Here is an 18940-nt window from a genome sequence, read left to right as displayed (position 1 = left end):
CTTCAAAGTTTATGATGAGTATTTCTGTTATTTGACATGGCTCTCTGCAATTTCTCCGGATATTTTGGAGGCATTTCTGAACATGGCGCCAATGTAAACCAAGATTTGTGGATATAAATATGCACATTATCGAAGAAAACATAAATGTATTGTGTAACATGATGTCCTATGAGTGTCATCTGATGAAGATCATCAAAGGTTAGTGATAAATTTTATCTCTATTTCTGCTTTTTGTGACTACTATCTTTTGCTGGGAAAATGGCTGTGTTTTTCTGTGGCTATGTACTGAGCTAACATAATCGTTTGGTGTGCTTTCGGCGTAAATCCTTTTGGAAATCAGACATGTTGGCTGGATTCACAACATGGGTAGCTTTAATTTGGTGTCTTTCATATGTGATTCCATGAAAGATTGATTTTTATAGTAATATATTTGAATTTGGCGCGCTACATTTTTTCTGGCTTTGGCCAAGTGGGACGCTACGTCCCACATATCCCAGAGAAGTTAAAGAGTGTGGACAAAAACATTGACAAGAAAATGATCACAGAATGGTTGTGGCTACTATAAAAACCTACCAGGAAGGGGTGGGCAATAGTTGTTACAAAACAAAATATTGCTAAATCAGGTTGGATTGAATTGGGCTCTCATGTGTGTTATGGTGTGTTAAAGAAGGTGTTGTCTTACCTGGGATGGGGATGACAGGGATGTTCTCATTGGCACCACCCTGGGAGAACTACTGTCCTCCACATAGAAGTGAGCTGTCTGGAAAACCTCCTGTAGATTAACACAGAAGAGAGAGATAGCCCAACATCACCACACAGAAGAGAGGAGAGGTAACATAACCACCAGTACCACACAGAGGAGAATAAACCCAACATCACCCCAGTACCACACAAGAGGAGAGAAGAGAGTAAACCCAACATCACCCCAGTATCCACACAGAGGAGAATAAACCCCAACATCACCACCAGTACCACACAGAGGAGAGTAACCCCACACACCACCAGTACCACACAGAGGAGAATAAAACCCAACATCACCACCAGTACCACACAGAGGAGAAGAAGAGAGTAAACCCAACATCACCACCAGTACCACACAGAGGAGAATAAACCCAACATCACCACCAGTACCACACAGAGGAGAGAAGAGAGTAAACCCAACATCACCACCAGTACCACACAGAGGAGAGTAAACCCAACATCACCACCAGTACCACCACACAGAGAGAGAGAAGAGAGTAAACCCAACATACCACCAGTACCACACAGAGAGAGATAACCCAACATCCCACCAGTACCACACAGAGGAGAATAAACCCAACATCCACACCAGTACCACACAGAAGAGAGTAAACCCAACATCACCACCAGTACCACACAGAGGAGAATAAACCCAACATTCACCACCAGTACCACACAGAGAGAGAGTAAAACCCAACATAACCACCCAGTACCACACAGGAGAATAACCCAACATATCACACCAGTACCACACAGAGGAGAGTAAACCCAACATCACCACCAAGTACCACACAGAGGAGAGTAAACCCAACATTCACCACCAGTACCACACGGGCGAGAAAGAGAGTAAACCCAACATCACCACAGTACCACACAGAGATAAAATCTCTTCTGCAAATATTGACTCTTTGCATCAACTTCATGTAATTGTCAATAAAAGCCTTTGACACTTATGAAATGCTTGTAATTATACTTCAGTATTCCATAGTAACATCTGACAAAAAATATCTAAAGACACTGATGCAGCAAACTTTGTGGAAATTAATATTTGTGTCATTCTCAAACCTTTTGGCCACGACTGTAGACCTTTTATACAGACAAGCCATTTGCCACACGGGCCAGCCGTCATTCACTTTGAACTGGACTGTGTGTTTACAGGCAGTTGCAACAACGCGACATTAGATCATTACAAAGCATTCGCCAAAAGCCACAAAATACACCTGAATGGATTTCTGCAAATATGTAAACATGGGAGTCCTCTTACATTTGGGAACTTTACAGCCCATTTGATCAAACAACCATTAAAAGGTAGGCTCCCTCAGTTATGCACATCAACAACAAAAAGATCAACAATTAATGCTAGCCAGAGAAAGATGAGCTAAAATGTAATGAAGGAACATTAGATAAATCCTCTCAACCTTTTTCAGCTAGTTGGCTGTCAAAATTGCAGTGATAAACAATGGGAAATTGTAGCCTTCTCGTCCTTCTGCAGCTTTCCTGAAATCGGAGTAGATAGCCAGCGAGCTATCTATCTAACGTTAGGCTCTGTGTTTTTAGCTTGCTACATAAATAGATACGCTAGTCTATTAGCCGCGTTATGACTGACTTGTGATCATTGACCTTCTAGTTTGATTGTATTGACATTCCCAGCATTAGTTACAMTWGTCCGTTTTTGTTCAGAATATTGAGTCATTGAAACTGAAACAGTGCATCCCGAATGGAAGCAGCAAACAATGTTCCAGGCCAGCTGTGATTTACAACCTGAAAGCAATATTTTCTGGACTACCAAGAAATGTATTGGTGAATTATATTAATCATGCATTAAACTGCATCCATATATTCTGCCAACAATGCCTTGGTGTACGTCATTCAGTCAAATTCAGTCAAATAGAAACGTTCAGTCAAATAGAACCTATTTTTAAAACCTCTTATAAATTTGGTTTTGTAGAATAAACTGGGAATTTGATATTTTTGAGTGATATTATGATTATCTGTTTGTTTCATATCTGCAGTATAGTTAAAATGCTGTCAGTTCCACATTAAACTTACACGGGTTACTTTGTGTGCTAAACTTGCAATTGGAAGTAATAGTTGTACATTTCGATTGGAAAATGCATAATGGTTGTGTTTTTGTATTCTTATGATTGGGAGCTACTGGCTTATTATGTTGGAGTTTATGGCTGATCCTTTAACATCATGCTGTGTGTGACTGCTGTCTTTCCATCGGCCCTAAGGGGTGCCTGGAMAAGTGGGTATACTCTAATGTTGCCAAAAGGTTCCCAAACGGCCCGCCCAGCGAAGGAAAGGCATCCTGTGTGAAAAATCCTGTTTCCTATATTTTTTTTAATTAGTTTTCCTATGGATTTTTCAAGTTTCCACTCTCAAATCTTTTTTGTTCAAGAAAAAGACAGTAATGTGATGGTCTAAGTCCACAACAATTCTTAAACCACATCAATCTTATTCGGTCACGCCCTGACCTTAGAGATCCTTTTTATGTCTCTATTTTGTTTTGGTCAGGGTGTGATTTGGGTGGGCCTTCTATGTTCTGTATTTCTAGGTTTTGTATTTCTTTGTTTCTGGCCGAGTGTGGTTCCCAATCAGAGGCAGCTGTCTATCGTTGTCTCTGATTGGGGATCATACTTAGGCTGCCCTTTTCCCTCTTTCTGTGTGGGATCTTGTTCTTTGTTTGTGTGCAGGGAGTTTGCACATCGAAGCTGGTCGGTCGTTGTAGTCGTTATTGTTTTGTCCTGTTTTAGTTTCACTTCATGATGTAAATTATGTGAACTCTAAAAGCGCTGCGCCTTGTTCTCTCCTTCCGACGACGACACCCGTTACAGTCAGGGCCTTGTGCGCCATGTCCACCAGGCCATCCATGTCTAACGCTGATACAAAGCGCATGATGACAAATATTGCGCATCACATAGTCACTAACCAACACTTTGAACGAAACATTTTCAATACTGGTTTGCATGTCACAGTTGCCTTAGTTAGCATTTACTAGCAGATATCATACGTTGAAACGTCTTTCATCCCTACGGCTTCCGATGTCATTCTTCTGTGAGCTGCTCCATGCAAAAACAGTTGAGATCGGCACACTGCAGCCTGCAGATGACATTCCACTGAAACTAGGCTACGTGCGCCGTGCACATATGAATATATTTCATGTTGCTTGCGATGATGACTACTTTGTGCATGATTTCTCTATTGTACTACATAATTGATAAGTTGTATACCTCACTACCACTACCTTGATACGCATCAGTAGGGATGAAGAAGTGAGTATATGCAATGCCATTGAAAAGGTGTGTATACGGCTTATACTGCGTATACTCTCCACCACTGTCCTTTGTGTTAGACAAAAAGTGCATTCCTACATGAGTGCGCTCGTATTACGGTTGCTGTCCTTACAGAATCACGAACCCTCACACACTGAAGGCCAATAGGTTCACCACTGTGCAAACATGTCTAAATAAAGGATTATTACACTGCTCAAAAAAAATAAAGGGAACACTTAAACAACACAATGTAACTCCAAGTCAATCACACTTCTGTGAAATCAAACTGTCCACTTAGGAGCAACACTGATTGACAATAAATTTAAATGCGTGTTGTGCAAATGGAATAGACAAAAGGTGGAAATTATAGGCAATTAGCAGACACCCCAAAAAGGAGTGATTCTGGTGGTGACCACAGACAACTTCTCATGTCCTATGCTTCCTGGCTGATGTTTTTGGTCACTTTTGAATGCTGCGGTGCTTCACTCTAGTGGTAGCATGAGACGGAGTCTACAACCCACACAAGTGGCTAGTAGTTGCCAGTTCATCCAGGATGGCACATCAATGCGAGCTGTGGCAAAAAGGTTTGCGTGTGCTGTCAGACGGTAGTGTCCAGAGCATGGAGGCGCTACCAGGAGACAGGCCAGTACAATCAGGAGACGTGGAGGAGGCCGTAGGAGGCAACAACCAGCAGCAGGACCGCTACCTCCGCCTTTGTGCAAGGAGTGCACTGCCAGAGCCCTGCAAAATGACCTCCAGCAGGCACAAATGTGCATATTCAGCATATGGTCTCACAAGGGGTCTGAGGATCTCATCTCGGTACCTAATGGCAGTCAGGCTACCTCTGGCGTGCACATGGAGGGCTGTGCGGCCCCACAAAGAAATGCCACCCCACACCATGACTGACCCACCGCCAAACCGGTCATGCTGGAGGATGTTGCAGGCAGCAGAACATTCTCCACGGCGTCTCCAGACTCTGTCACGTCAAGCAAAATTCACCAAACTTATTGTGGGAAGCTTGTGGAAGGCTACCTGAAACGTTTGACCCAAGTTAAACAATTTAAAGGCAATGCTACTGAATACTAATTGAGTGTATGTAAACTTCTGACCCACTGGGAATGTGATGAAAGAAATAAAAGCTGAAATAAATAATTCTCTCTACTATTATTCTGACATTTCACAGTCTTAAAATAAAGTGAAGACAGGGAATTTTTACTAGGATTAAAAGTTAGGAATTGTGATAAACTGAGTTGAAATGTATTTGGCTAAGGTGTATGTAAACTTCCGACTTCAACTGTAGGTTCTTCTTCGTTTAATTCCATTTAAGAAAAGTTTTGCAACATAATCTGGCGTAATGAATACACCCCAGGTAAGCCTTCATTTGAGTTATTCACTCTGTAGACAGCAGTTATACATTTACGTTATACGTTTGAGGCATTAGAACATTTTTACTTTTTTACTAATTCATTTACAGACCTTTAATTACTATTTTTATGCACTATGGTTATTGATTTCTCTAACTTTGTTAAAAAAACATCAAGTTTGCCAAAATAAACCTCCTAATAATTGCACTGCACCCTAATCAATTGTCTCTCATGCTTCATTGTATCTGTTTTAGCTGACACAAATTGGCACTCGGATAGGCCCGGATCTGGATCCGACCAGGTCTATAGGGAACAGGTGTAGTTTTCCTCTGGTCCGTTCGTAACAGTTCTCTATATTTAAAAACATTTATTTATGCATATTGGGTCCAGGTGGAAAAGCCCCAGGTCCATTTCAGAACAGGTCCAACTTTTTGGACCCGTGAAGACCTCTAGTAACAACACAACATATTGTCATCCTTCTCAGGTTGTTGTTAACAGCAAGGTGGTGAATATAATTACACAGACAGAGCTGCCAGTTACATTACAGGTAAAAGCCCCAGGGTGGTTAGAACCAGCCCTATTTACAAACCTGCTGATGTTATTTACATTTGAGTAATTTAGCAGACCCTCTTATCTAGAGCAACTTAGGGGAGCAAATAGGGTTCAGAGCCTTGCTCAAGGGCACGRCGGCAGATTTTTCACATAGTTGGCTTGGGGATTTGAACCAGCGACCTTTTGGTTATTGACCCAACGCTCTTAACCACTAGGCTTCCTGCCGCCCACACAGTAATCCATCAATAGATGATGACCACCCAGAGTACACAACAACACCCTCTGGAATAAGTACACACGCATACAGTCCTTTCTGAAACACGCACAGCCTCCTTGTAAAACCGCCTCTAGTGCACAAGTACACTCCTAGGTCCCATTAACACGCAGCCCACACTCCTTTCCTGAACTTACTATCCGGACGCACAGCCTCCTGTTAAACTCACGCACAGGCGTGAGCTTTCCTGTAAACACGCCACAGCCTCCTGTAAACACGCACAGCCTATGCCTGGTATCACCACTCAACCCACCACGCACAGCGCTCCTGTTAGAAACGCTCGTGCTGGCGCTTAACAGCGAGGAAGCCCTGACCGTGCGTAGTAACATCGCAGTCTTACAGCAGCCGTCCTGAGGTAACTCGTACGCACGGCTTGTGCACAGGAGACCTCCTGGTAGAGACACGCACAGTCGCTTCCATTACAGTGAAACAGCGCGCGTCAGCCAGCTGCGTTCTAACCTGGAGGTACTAAGCTGGCACATGCCTTACACTCTGATAGGAGCTAGTACGCCGTACACACGTCCCTACCAGCCTGTAAAAGGACTGCATCGCACTGGCGCGTCTGTCCTGTACCCTACTCATACTCGCGCAGGCAGCTGGCTCTGTTGTTAGTTAACTACTGCGCAGGTCCTGCGCTTCTAATCAACTCTACAGCTACGACAAGCCCTCCTGTTAAACACATTACCCACGTAGCGCTGTCCTGTACAACCCGGCACAGCCTGCGCGCCATGTAAGCCAGATGAGCTAACAGCAGACGAGCTCTTCTGCTTAAACGACTGCGAACAACCACAGCCTACCCTTGAAGGAGAGTCACGCCGCCAGCCTTCTGTTCATAATACCACCAGCAACTATCTCTAAAACCAATTCCGTCCCAGCCGCGTGCCAGCCTTTCTGCGTATCAAAGGCACCTGAACGCTCATCTCAGCTCGCTTCCCCTGTATAGTTCAGCATCTACATCAGAGGCAGCGCGAGGTCTGCCTACCAATTACGTATACAAACACTAACCATCAGACCTCCATCACTGAGACAAGGTTTCGTAAATAGCGGCTACAGGTTCCTAACCACCCTAGAACATCCGCACATATTTGAGCCCGGAATGTACCAGCGTTGCAAGCTCAGCTCTAGCGCTATACTAATAAGCTCACCACCCCTGGGCTGTACAACAAACACCGCCCTACAAAGCGTGCTGATGACAAACATATCGTTCTGATGTCATGCCTCTAGCCGTTGCTTACACGAGGAGTCCACAAACAAGACATCGATTGCGCAATCCCGGTTAGTATCGACAGCTGAGACCCACTGCCCCGGCTTTTGGTTCCACCTCGGAGCACCCCCAGCCATCTTCGCCTAGTAAAAGAAATTGTTCTTTAAACAACCTAATACGAGGACGTCTCCGAGATCAGGCAACACCATGAGGAAACAAAGACACACAACCTCGTTTCGCTCAAATAACCTAGCATCGTATGTGCCACTAATCTCTAGGACGCTATGTCCCAGCGCATGACCATTAGTCGCTAGTTGCCATACTAGAGCTGTGCGAGGTCTTGCTAAAAACAAAATGTACAGGCCATAGTTAAGTCGACGCGTGTGAGCACAACCTTGAGCATTCCATAGCGGATACACAGATAGCAGATCATGCAACTTCTAGAGAGAACTGATTATCCCTGTTTGGCAAGAACTCTTCTACTTCTCTGCGTTCTTATAAATACATAGTAGTTAGCAAGAAAATACATAAAAGCACACTAGTGCATAAAATAGAATCTTAGATAACATTAAAAGGTCCTTGCTATAGTCTAATGAGCATATTTCTGCGTGTAAAAGCTCTAACAAAATTGTGTCAGATCTAAGAGTGCCATTTTTGACTCATAGACACACCACATATACGTCTTAAATGAGTATAACGCTGTCTAACAGAGTGAATAACTCAAATTGAAAGGGCTTACCTGGCGTGTGATTATTACGCTTGTGTCCAGAGCAAGCCTGAGACGAGAGATATAAGGGAAGACCGACAACAAGAGAAAAGGAGTGTTGCAGCCTACTGGCAGTCAGGGTTGCACACAAATCTATGCATCTTTCCTACAAAGCATGTGATACATTACCGACAACCGTCAAACAACAACGTAAAACCAAGTTCTCTTGCGCAAGTCACCGAGCTTAGTTTTACGAGTACTCTGCGGTTCCTAGCCAAATACATTTCAAACCTTACCAGTATGTGATCACATCATCTCTCTCGCGTATATCTTTTTACACTCCTACGTACATAAACCATTGCCCTTGTCACTTTCTCACTCTTTGATCTTTTACACGGACTGTGAAACTCAGAACTCTACCAAGAGAGAGATATTTGTATTATTTCTCTGCCTTTCTAGTTCTTGTCTTTCTCTCACATTCCCAGCTGAGTCAGAGAGTTTACACTCATCACTCAACTTAGATATGTTCTCTAGACTCATGCATTCGGTCCCTCCTTTAACCTAGTATTGTTCTACTACGCTGGTGCATACGCTCCCAGGTAGCCTTCCACAAGCTTCCCACCCCAAGTAAAGTGTGTGCTACTGTCGGTGAAATTTTTGCCCCCTACATTTGAACGTTGACAGTGAGCTACTCTGGATGTTAGCCCGCACGTGGAGAATGTTCTGCTGCCTGCCACTAACCCATGCCTTGTCTGCAGTCTCTAAAAACTTGTCGTCATTGCGCACCGGTTGGCGCCTACCGTGAGGTATGGGTCAGTCTCACTGATTGTGTGTGTGCGGCCCTACCATAGTCTGACTGTCGTGCGCTGGCATTTCTTTGTGCGCGGACCAGCCGTGATCGACCTACCCGCGCCGATTCCCCCTACCAGGTATGTCTACTGATGTTCCCCCTATCCTGACACTATGTACTCTGCTCTGCAGTTGGCCCTAGCCTGGACTGGCCCTATACCTATATGGGGTCTAACTGCTCCGTAGATCTCTCCAGCACCCTCACCTATGTATTCAGACTCACATAACTGTTATGCCTGGTGACATCATCGCACCCTATTTATGGCCTGCTGACCAGTTATGGTCGACTGTTTGACGATGTCCACACACTCTTTAGCCAGAGGGCTCCTGGTGCTCAAACGTGGACACCCTTCCCTCCTGCACAAAGCGGACCTACGCAGTATTGTCTACTGACTTCCCCCTACCAGTATGGTCGTACTGTCATTCCCCTACCAGTATGATGGTTCAGCTACTCGAGCTCCTGTCTCCCCTACTCTCAGTGTGCCCTATGCGTCTCTACGTCTCTTCCCCCTCCACACGTCCTAGCGCGGATATGTCTTCTAGCGTTCATTGCCGCTCTTCCCCTTGAGCCAGGGTAGCTCAGCGTCCTTACCTCTGAACTCGTCTGCCCCACTCACGCTGAACCGACAGTCAAGTCAGAGTCATCTCTACGTGTACTGTTGTCCCCCACACTGACCTAGTATCGTCTCTGGTATCTTGATCCCTGTCGCCTCACCTCCTGAGTGAATGTGAAGACTTCTAGCTCATTACCCTGCACGTACCACGTGTGTGTAGTGTGTGTGTCTGGATACTACGATCGCGCGTCTACATTGCCCACCCTAACTAGAGTCCTAGAGCCTGTACTTGAATGCACGCGCCGAGCAGTTCAAGAGAGCAGAATGCTGGTGTCATTCCTAATGTACACAGTCGAGAGCGCAGAAAAGAACATAAATAACGGAACTTGAGAGAGTAGAGAAGTCTGCTAAACAGTCATGTTGCGTGCGACTCTACAACGATAGGACAGAGATCGCGACTCTCACGTGTCTTCTGATTGTGAGAGAAGAGGAAGACACAGAGAGAATAGACATTACTCTTTGTGAACCTTTAAACTCAAGTGATTCCACGAGACGCACATAAATGGATAGACAACTATTGTCACATTTGGGCACCAAACAGCATTGGAGGTGCTCTGGAGATTTATAGATTTACTGTCAATATGAGGGGAGGGGTACTTCTAGTGTCCTCGCTCTCACCTAATGGCTTAGAGAGCAGGATTGTCCTTCTCTCAGAGGCGAGAGAGTGTTGAGTTGACTTGAGTGGTACATTGGGTCGTATGTGTTCTCAAAGGTTAGATCTCTACACTTATGTTTTCCTTGTATGCAGATACTAACCTTCCCTTATACTACACGTGCCTTTATTTAGAGCGGAATGTGTTGCTATCAGTGGAGCCCCATCCCTATAGAGATTGGGCGGCTTGCAGATGTGGGAGGTCTCCTTTCTAGTTCAAAACAGAGAGTGGGATGTATGGAAAGAAGTAGTGATAGAAGGATGAGATCTTTTCATTGGACAAAATTATCCTCCAAACAGACTGGCCTACCTTTTTCCCGAGCAACCCCTGACAGAGTGGATACTGAGAATCACTCTCTCCTACCGCAGTTATATATAGAGTCATCATTTTCCCCTCTAAACCTCTGTGTGACATATGTGAGCTCCCTCTAACCATGTCCTCAAGCCCTCCAGATGGAGCCCTCCCCTTTAAAAGCAATTACTGTCTTAATAACGTTTTGATGCATAACTCAGATCTACTGTGAACCAACAACAATATAACCTATTGAGACAATAGAGTCATCAAAACGGATTGGATTGGATCTAATAAMTGATCAAAATATTCGCTGTAGTGAAAAGTGGAAAAAACGTGATGCTGAACTAATGACGACCATGATTGCATAACTCCATTAGGAATAGCTATTTTCTGAAAAATTTATTTTAATCTCCCCCATTGTCTCCTTCCCTTCTGTCTGCAGGGATGGGGGAGTGTAAGAAATAGATGAGAGGAGAGGGAGGATGGAGAGAGTGCTGGTCCAAAGGCAGCACTCAACGAGCTGTATAGGTCCATAAGCAAACAGACGCGTCGCTCCTAGTGGCCGGGGATTTTAATGCAGGGAAACTAAAATACTGTACATTTCACCCCAGAGCGGTTTACCAGTATGTCACCTGTGCAACCAGAGCCGACAAAACTCTAGACCACATTTACTCTACACACACTCTACACACAGAATCGCATACAAAGCTCTCCCCCTGCAGTGCAAGAGGCGTCACTACAGTCCCTGGTTCAAATCCAGGCTGAATCACATCCGACCGATGGGACTCCGATTGGGAGTCCCATAGGGCGGCACACAGTTGGCCCAGCATCGTCCAGGTAGGCCGTCATTGTTAATATGAATTTGTTCTTAACTGACTTGCCTAGTAAAAATAAAGGTTAAAAAAAAAAAAAAAATGTTTACTTTATGCGCGCTTCGAGGCAAGCAATACTGAGCTATGCATGAGAGCACCAGCTGTTCCGGACGACTGTGATCTCGCTCGCCCTAGCCYAATAAGACCTTTAAAACAGGTTATCATTCACAAGACTGCGGGGCCAGATGGATTACCAGGATGGGTACTCTGACCAGCTGGCAAGTGTCTTCAATTACATTTTCAATGTCTCCCTGACCCAGTCTGTAATACCTACATGTTTCAAGCAGACCACCATAGTCCCTGTGCCCATGAACMCRAAGGTAACCTGCCTAAATAACTATCGCCCCGTAGCACTCACATCTGTAGCCATGAAATGCTTTGAAAGGCTGGTCATGGCTCACATAAACACCATCATCCCAGACACCCTGGACTCACTCCAATTCGCATACCGTCCCAACAGATCCACAGACGCTATCCCTATTGCACTCCACACTGCCCTCTGGATAAGAGAAACACCTATGTGAGGAGGCTGTTCATTGACTACAGCTCAGCGTTTAACACCATAATGCCCTCGAAGCTCATCACTACGCTCAGGACCCTGGGACTGAACACCTCCCTCTGCAACTGGATGCTGGACTTCCTGACGGGCCACCCCCAGGTGGTGAGGGTAGGCAATAACACATCCGCAACGCTGACCCTGAACACAGGGGCCCCTCAGGGGTGAGTGCTCAGTCCCCTCCTGTACTCCCTCTTCACCCATGGCTCTGTGGCTGCGTACGACTCTAACACCATCATTAAGTTTGAGCATCTTGACTGGCTGCATCACCGCTTGGTATGGCAACTGCTTGGCATCCAACAACAGCTTCTACCCCCAAGCCATAAGACTGCTGAACAGTTAATCAAATGGCTACCCGGACTCTTTGCACACTCACTGGACTCTACCCACACACTCACACATACTTACACTGACACTCCAAGACACACACACACACACACACACACACATTTAAAAGTCCCCTGTAGGGTGTGGGGGCTGTGCTTTGGCAAAGTGGGTGGGGTTATATCCTGCCTGTTTGGCCCTGTATCGGTATCGTCGGACAGGGCCACAGTGTCTCCTGACCCCTCCTGTCTCAGCCTCCAGTATTGATGCTGCAATAGTTTGTGTTGGTGTGCTAGGGTCTGTTATGTCTGGAGTATTTCTCCTGTTTTATCCGGTGTCCTGTGTGAATTTAAGTATGCTCCCTCTAATTCTCTCTCTCTCTCCCTCTCCCTCCCATCCCAGAGGACCTAAGCCCTGGGACCATGCCTCAGGACTACCTGGCCTGATGACTCCTTGCTGTCCCCAGTCCACCTGGTCATGCTGCTGCTCCAGTTTCAACTGTTCTGCCTACGGCTATGGAACCCTGCCCTGTTCACCAGACGTGCTACCTTGTCCTGCTCTCTAACTCTGAATGCTTGGCTATGAAAAGCCAAACTAACATTTACTCCTGAGGTGCTGACCTGTTGCACCCTCTACAACCACTGTGATTATTATTATTTGACCCTGCTGGTCATCTATGAACGTTTGAACAMCTTGGCCATGTCCTGTTATAATCTCCACCCGGCACAGCCAGAAGAGGACTGGCCACCCCTCATAGCCTGGTTCCTCTCTAGGTTTCTTCCTAGGTTCCTGCCTTCCTAGAGTTTTTCCTAGCCATCGTGCTTCTACACCTGCATTCCTTGCTGTTTGGGGTTTTAGGCTGGGTTTCTGTATAGCACTTTGTGACATCGGCTGATGTAAAAAGGGCTTTATAAATTCATTTGATTTCAATTTGAAGTGTACAGAAAGCACCTCCTTCTCCAATCAGCTAGGCTGAGACAGAGCAGGCCCGCAATCTGGAGGCCAAGCACCGCAAGCCTGTGTGTGGCCGAGACTGCCAAATATCAGCGCCACCAGCTTGCACCTACACCTGAGGCTCTCCAAGCATGCCACGAGGGGCTGGTATTTAAGCAGCTTCTCGGCAAAGMCCTTCTCCATGAAGCCATAAAATGAGCACCTCCCCCTGCCCCCCCACAACAACAATATCTGGCGTATTTGGCACACAGAAAAACACATTGTCAACATCACACCAGCTTCCCCTTACACAATAATGTTTCTGCATGTGTGCTGTTGGTGAGACTACTTGTCTCACCTCGCTGGCTATCAGGTCAACAAGGCAGTCATGTCTAGCAATGTGCACACACACAGAATCTGTCAAATCGGGCCAAGCCTTTGCTTCAATGAAACAGCTCAATGCAGAGCTGCATAAATACATAAKGCACTAAACACAGAGTTCTAGTAATGATCCCATTGTGCTGTATAGCTCATTAGGCAGCACATGCAGCCAGCTGTTAGCCTGGCCTGGCCTGTGTAATTACTGAGGCTGAGAGAAAGTATGTGTGTGTGTGTGATTGGCATCACACTGCAGATGTACACACAGCTGGGCCCTCTCCCGGCACCATGGCCCCTGTTGGCTGGACCCCCTGCAGAGAGGCGTGTGATAGCGATGTGGGAGGAGGGAGGAAGGAAGAAGTGGGAGGAGAGCGTGAGGGAGGGAGAGYGGGAGACGGGAGGGGGAAGGGAGACGGGAGGGGGAAGAAGGAGCGAGAGAGAGGGAGGGCTGCCAAAATACCAGTCATCCTCCACCAAGTAGGTTCCTGGTGGCCAGCAGCATGCAAAAATGCACGCACACACAGGACAGAACAGCAGATGGGCCGGAAACTCCCCAGGGGACAAGAGGATAGGTCTCCCCACTCCAAACAGGAGTGTGTGTCTGAGGTCAGCTAGGGTCAAGAGCCAGTGTGATGTGTGAGGTAGGAGGGCTAWCTGTACCTCTGGTTAAAGAGGGTTAACTGACAGCTGTGACTGAGCAGAGCAGTGGGGATGAGGAGATAAAAGGGGCCTCATCACTGGAAGTGGATGAGATGAATGCATGACAACATGGTGCTGCCCTGGGAAGGCTTTGATTGTCTTATAGTGGTAAACCAAAAATATGTTGATGACACTACAATTCTTCTGAGCTGTTTCTCAAACTAGGGGTCGCGACCACCCCTTGACGTCGCCCGATTTGGAAATGGGGTCGCGAGAGAAACGACGCAGTTGTAACAAACATAGTGGTTTCTGTTAGATGAGGTTGTAATAAAAGAGTGGTTTCTGTTAGAGAGGTTGTAAAAACAGAGTGGTTTCTGTTAGATGAGGTTGTAATAAACAGAGTGATTTCTGTTAGATGAGGTTGTAATAAACAGAGTGGTTTCTGTTAGATGAGGTTGTAACAAACATAGTGGTTTCTGTTAGATGAGGTTGTAACAAACAAGTGGTTTCTGTTAGATGAGGTTGTAATAAACAGAGTGATTTCTGTTAGATGAGGTTGTAATAAACATAGTGGTTTCTGTTAGATGAGGTGGTAATAAACAGAGCGGTTTCTTGTTAGATGAGGTTGTAATAAACAGAGCGGTTTCTGTTAGATGAGGTTGTAATAAACAGAGTGGTTTCTGTTAGATGAGTGGTAATAAACAGTGGTTTCTGTTAGATGAGGATGTAATAAACAGAGCGGTTTCTGTTAGATGAGGTTGTAATAAACAGAGTGGTTTCTGTTAGATGAGGTTGTAATAAACAGAGTGGTTTCTGTTAGATGAGGTTGTAATAAACAGAGTGGTTTCTGTTAGATGAGGTTGTAATAAACAGAGTGGTTTCTGTTAGATGAGGTTGTAATAAACAGAGTGGTTTCTGTTAGATGAGGTGGTAATAAACAGAGCGGTTTCTGTTAGATGAGGTTGTAATAAACAGAGTGGTTTCTGTTAGATGAGGTTGTAATAAACAGAGTGGTTTCTGTTAGATGAGGTTGTAATAAACAGTGGTTTCTGTTAGATGAGGTGGTAATAAACAGAGTGGTTTCTGTTAGATGAGGTTGTAATAAACAGAGTGGTTTCTGTTAGATGAGGTTGTAATAAACAGAGTGGTTTCTGTTAGATGAGGTTGTAAAAACAGAGCGGTTTCTGTTAGATGAGGTTGTAATAAACAGAGCGGTTTCTGTTAGATGAGGTTGTAACAAACAGAGTGGTTTCTGTTAGATGAGGTTGTAATAAACATAGTGGTTTCTGTTAATGAGGTTGTAATAAACAGTGTGGTTTCTGTTAGATGTTGTAATAAACATAGTGGTTTCTGTTAGATGAGGTTGTAATAAACAGAGTGGTTTCTGTTAGATGAGGTTGTAATAAACATTGTGGTTTCTGTTAGATGAGGTTGTAATAAACATTGTGGTTTCTGTTAGATGAGGTTGTAATAAACATTGTGGTTTCTGTTAGATGAGGTTGTAATAAACAGAGTGGTTTCTGTTAGATGAGGTTGTAATAAACATGTGGTTTCTGTTAGATGAGGTTGTAATAAACAGAGTGGTTTCTGTTAGATGAGGTTGTAATAACAGAGCTGGTTTCTGTTAGATGAGGTTGTAATAACATTGTGGTTTCTGTTAGATGAGGTTTTATAAACAGAGTGGTTTCTATTAGATAGGTTGTAATAAACATGTGGTTTCTGTTAGATGAGGTTGTAATAAACAGAGTGGTTTCTTTAGATGAGGTTGTAATAAACAGAGTGGTTTCTGTTAGATGAGGTTGTAATAAACAGAGCGGTTTCTGTTAGATGAGGTTGTAATAAACATGTGGTTTCTGTTAGATGAGGTTGTATAAACAGAGGGTTTCTTTAGATGAGGTTGTAATAAACAGTGGTTTCTGTTAGATGAGGTTGTAATAAACAAGAGTGTTTCTCTTAGATGAGGTTGTAATAAACAGAGTGTTTCTGTTAGATGAGTTGTAATAAAACAGAGTGGTTTCTGTTAGATGAGGTTGTAATAAACAGAGTGGTTTCTTGTAGATGAGGTTGTAATAAACAGAGCGGTTTCTGTTAGATGAGGTTGTAATAAACAGAGCGGTTTCTGTTAGATGAGGTTGTAATAAACAGAGTGGTTTCTGTTAGATGAGGTTGTAATAAACAGTGGTTTCTGTTAGATGAGGTGGTAATAAAACAAGAGGTTTCTGTTAGATGAGGTTGTAATAAACAGAGTGGTTTCTGTTAGATGAGGTTGTAATAAACAGAGCGGTTTCTGTTAGATGAGGTTGTAATAAACAGAGTGGTTCTGTTAGATGAGGTTGTAATAAACAGAGTGGTTTCTGTTAGATGAGGTTGTAATAAACAGAGTGGTTTCTGTTAGATGAGGTTGTAAAAACAGAGTGGTTTCTGTTAGATGAGGTTGTAATAAACAGAGTGGTTTCTGTTAGATGAGGTTGTAATAAACAGAGGGTTTCTGTTAGATGAGGTTGTAATAAACAGAGCGGTTTCTGTTAGATGAGGTTGTAATAAAACAGAAGTGGTTTCTGTTAGATGAGGTTGTAATAAACAGAGTGGTTTCTGTTAGATGAAGTTGTAATAAACAGAGCGGTTTCTGTTAGATGAGGTTGTAAAAAACAGAGTGTTTCTGTTAGATGAGGTTGTAATAAACATAGTGGTTTCTGTAGATGAGGTTGTAATAAACAGGTGGTTCTGTTAGATGTTGTAATAAACATAGTGGTTTCTGTTAGATGAGGTTGTAATAAACAGAGTGGTTTCTGTTAGATGAGGTTGTAATAAACATTGTGGTTTCTGTTAGATGAGGTTGTAATAAACAGTGGTTTCTGTTAGATGAGGTTGTAATAAACATAGTGGTTCTGTTAGATGAGGTTGTAATAAACATGTGGTTCTGTTAGATGAGGTTTAATAAACAGAGTGTTTCTTTAGATGAGGTTGTAATAAACAGAGTGGTTTCTGTTAGATGAGGTTGTAATAAACAGAGTGGTTTCTGTTAGATGAGGTTGTAATAAAACAGAGCGGTTTCTTTTAGATGAGGTTGTAATAAACAGAGCGGTTTCTGTTAGATGAGGTTGTAATAAACAGAGGTTTCTGTTAGATGAGGTTGTAATAAACAGAGTGGTTTCTGTTAGATGAGGTTGTAATAAACCAGTGGTTCTGTTAGATGAGGTGTAATAAACAGAGCGGTTTCTGTTAGATGAGGTTGTAATAAACAGAGCGGTTTCTGTTAGATGAGGTTGTAATAAACAGAGTGGTTTCTGTTAGATGAGGTTGTAATAAACAGAGTGTTTCTGTTAGATGAGGTTGTAATAAACAGAGTGGTTTTTGTTAGATGAGGTTGTAAAAACAGAGTGGTTTCTGTTAGATGAGGTTGTAATAAACAGAGTGGTTTCTGTTAGATGAGGTTGTAATAAACAGAGGGTTTCTGTTAGATGAGGTTGTAATAAACAGAGGGTTTCTGTTAGATGAGGTAATAAACAGAGTGGTTTCTGTTAGATGAGGTTGTAATAAACAGAGTGGTTTCTGTTAGATGAGGTTGTAATAAACAGAGGTTTCTGTTAGATGAGGTTGTAACAAACAGAGTGGTTTCTGTTAGATGAGGTTGTAATAAACATAGTGGTTTCTATAGATGAGGTTGTAATAAACAGATGTGGTTTCTGTTAGATTGTAATAAACATAGTGGTTTCTGTTAGATGAGTTGTAATAAACAGAGTGGTTTCTGTTAGATGAGGTGTAGTATAAACATTGAGGGTTTCTGTTAGATGAGGTTGTAATAAACATGAGGTTTCTGTTAGATGAGGTTGTAATAAACATATGGTTCTGTTAGATGAGGTTTGTAATAAACAGAGCGGTTTCTGTTAGATGAGGTTGTAATAAACAGAGTGGTTTCTGTTAGATGAGGTTGTAATAAACAGAGGGTTTCTGTAGATGAGGTTGTAATAAACAGGTGGTTTCTGTTAGATGAGGTTGTAATAAACAGATGTTTTCTTTAGATGAGGTTGTAATAAATAGAGTGGTTTCTGTTAGATGAGGTGTAATAAACATAGTGGTTTCTGTTAGATGAGGTTGTAATAAACAGAGCGGTTTCTGTAGATGAGGTTGTAATAAACAGAGTGGTTTCTGTTAGATGAGGTTGTAAACAAACAGAGTGGTTTCTGTTAGATGAGGTTTGTAACTAAACAAGTGGTTTCTGTTAGATGAGGTTGTAATAAACATAGTGGTTTTGTTAGATGAGGTTGTAATAAACAAGTGGTTTCTGTTAGATGAGGTTGTAATAAACATAGTGGTTTCTGTTAGATGAGGTTGTAATAAAACAGTGTGGTTTCTGTTAGATGATGTTGTAAAAAGGGTTTTCTGTTAGATGAGGTTGTAAAAAAGAGTGGGTTTCTGTTAGATGAGGTTGTAATAAACATAGTGGTTTCTGTAGATGAGGTTGTAATAAACAAGAGTGGTTTTCTGTTAGAATGAGGTTGTAATAAACAGAGTGGTTTCTGTTAGATGAGGTTTGAATAAACAGATGCGGTTTCTCTTTAGAATGAGGTTGTTATAAACGAAGTGGTTTCTGTTTAGATGAGGTTGTAATAACAAGAGTGGTTTCTGTTAGAATTGATGGTTGTAATAAACAGAGCGGTTTCTGTTAGATAGGTTGTAATAAACATAGTGGTTTCTGTTAGATGAGCGTT

At 43.4% G+C, this 18940-nt stretch overlaps 1 pseudogene; it reads right to left on the bottom strand.

The window, feature by feature from the left end:
* Positions 1-18940, bottom strand: part of LOC111970319 (receptor-type tyrosine-protein phosphatase gamma-like) — a 227927-nt pseudogene that overhangs the window by 14275 nt on the left and 194712 nt on the right.

The sequence above is a fragment of the Salvelinus sp. IW2-2015 genome, linkage group LG11 (assembly GCF_002910315.2).
Source record: "Salvelinus sp. IW2-2015 linkage group LG11, ASM291031v2, whole genome shotgun sequence".
NCBI lineage: Eukaryota > Metazoa > Chordata > Actinopteri > Salmoniformes > Salmonidae > Salvelinus > Salvelinus sp. IW2-2015.
The sequence above is the reverse complement of the archived record's forward strand: the minus strand, read 5'-3'. Positions and strand labels throughout refer to the sequence as shown.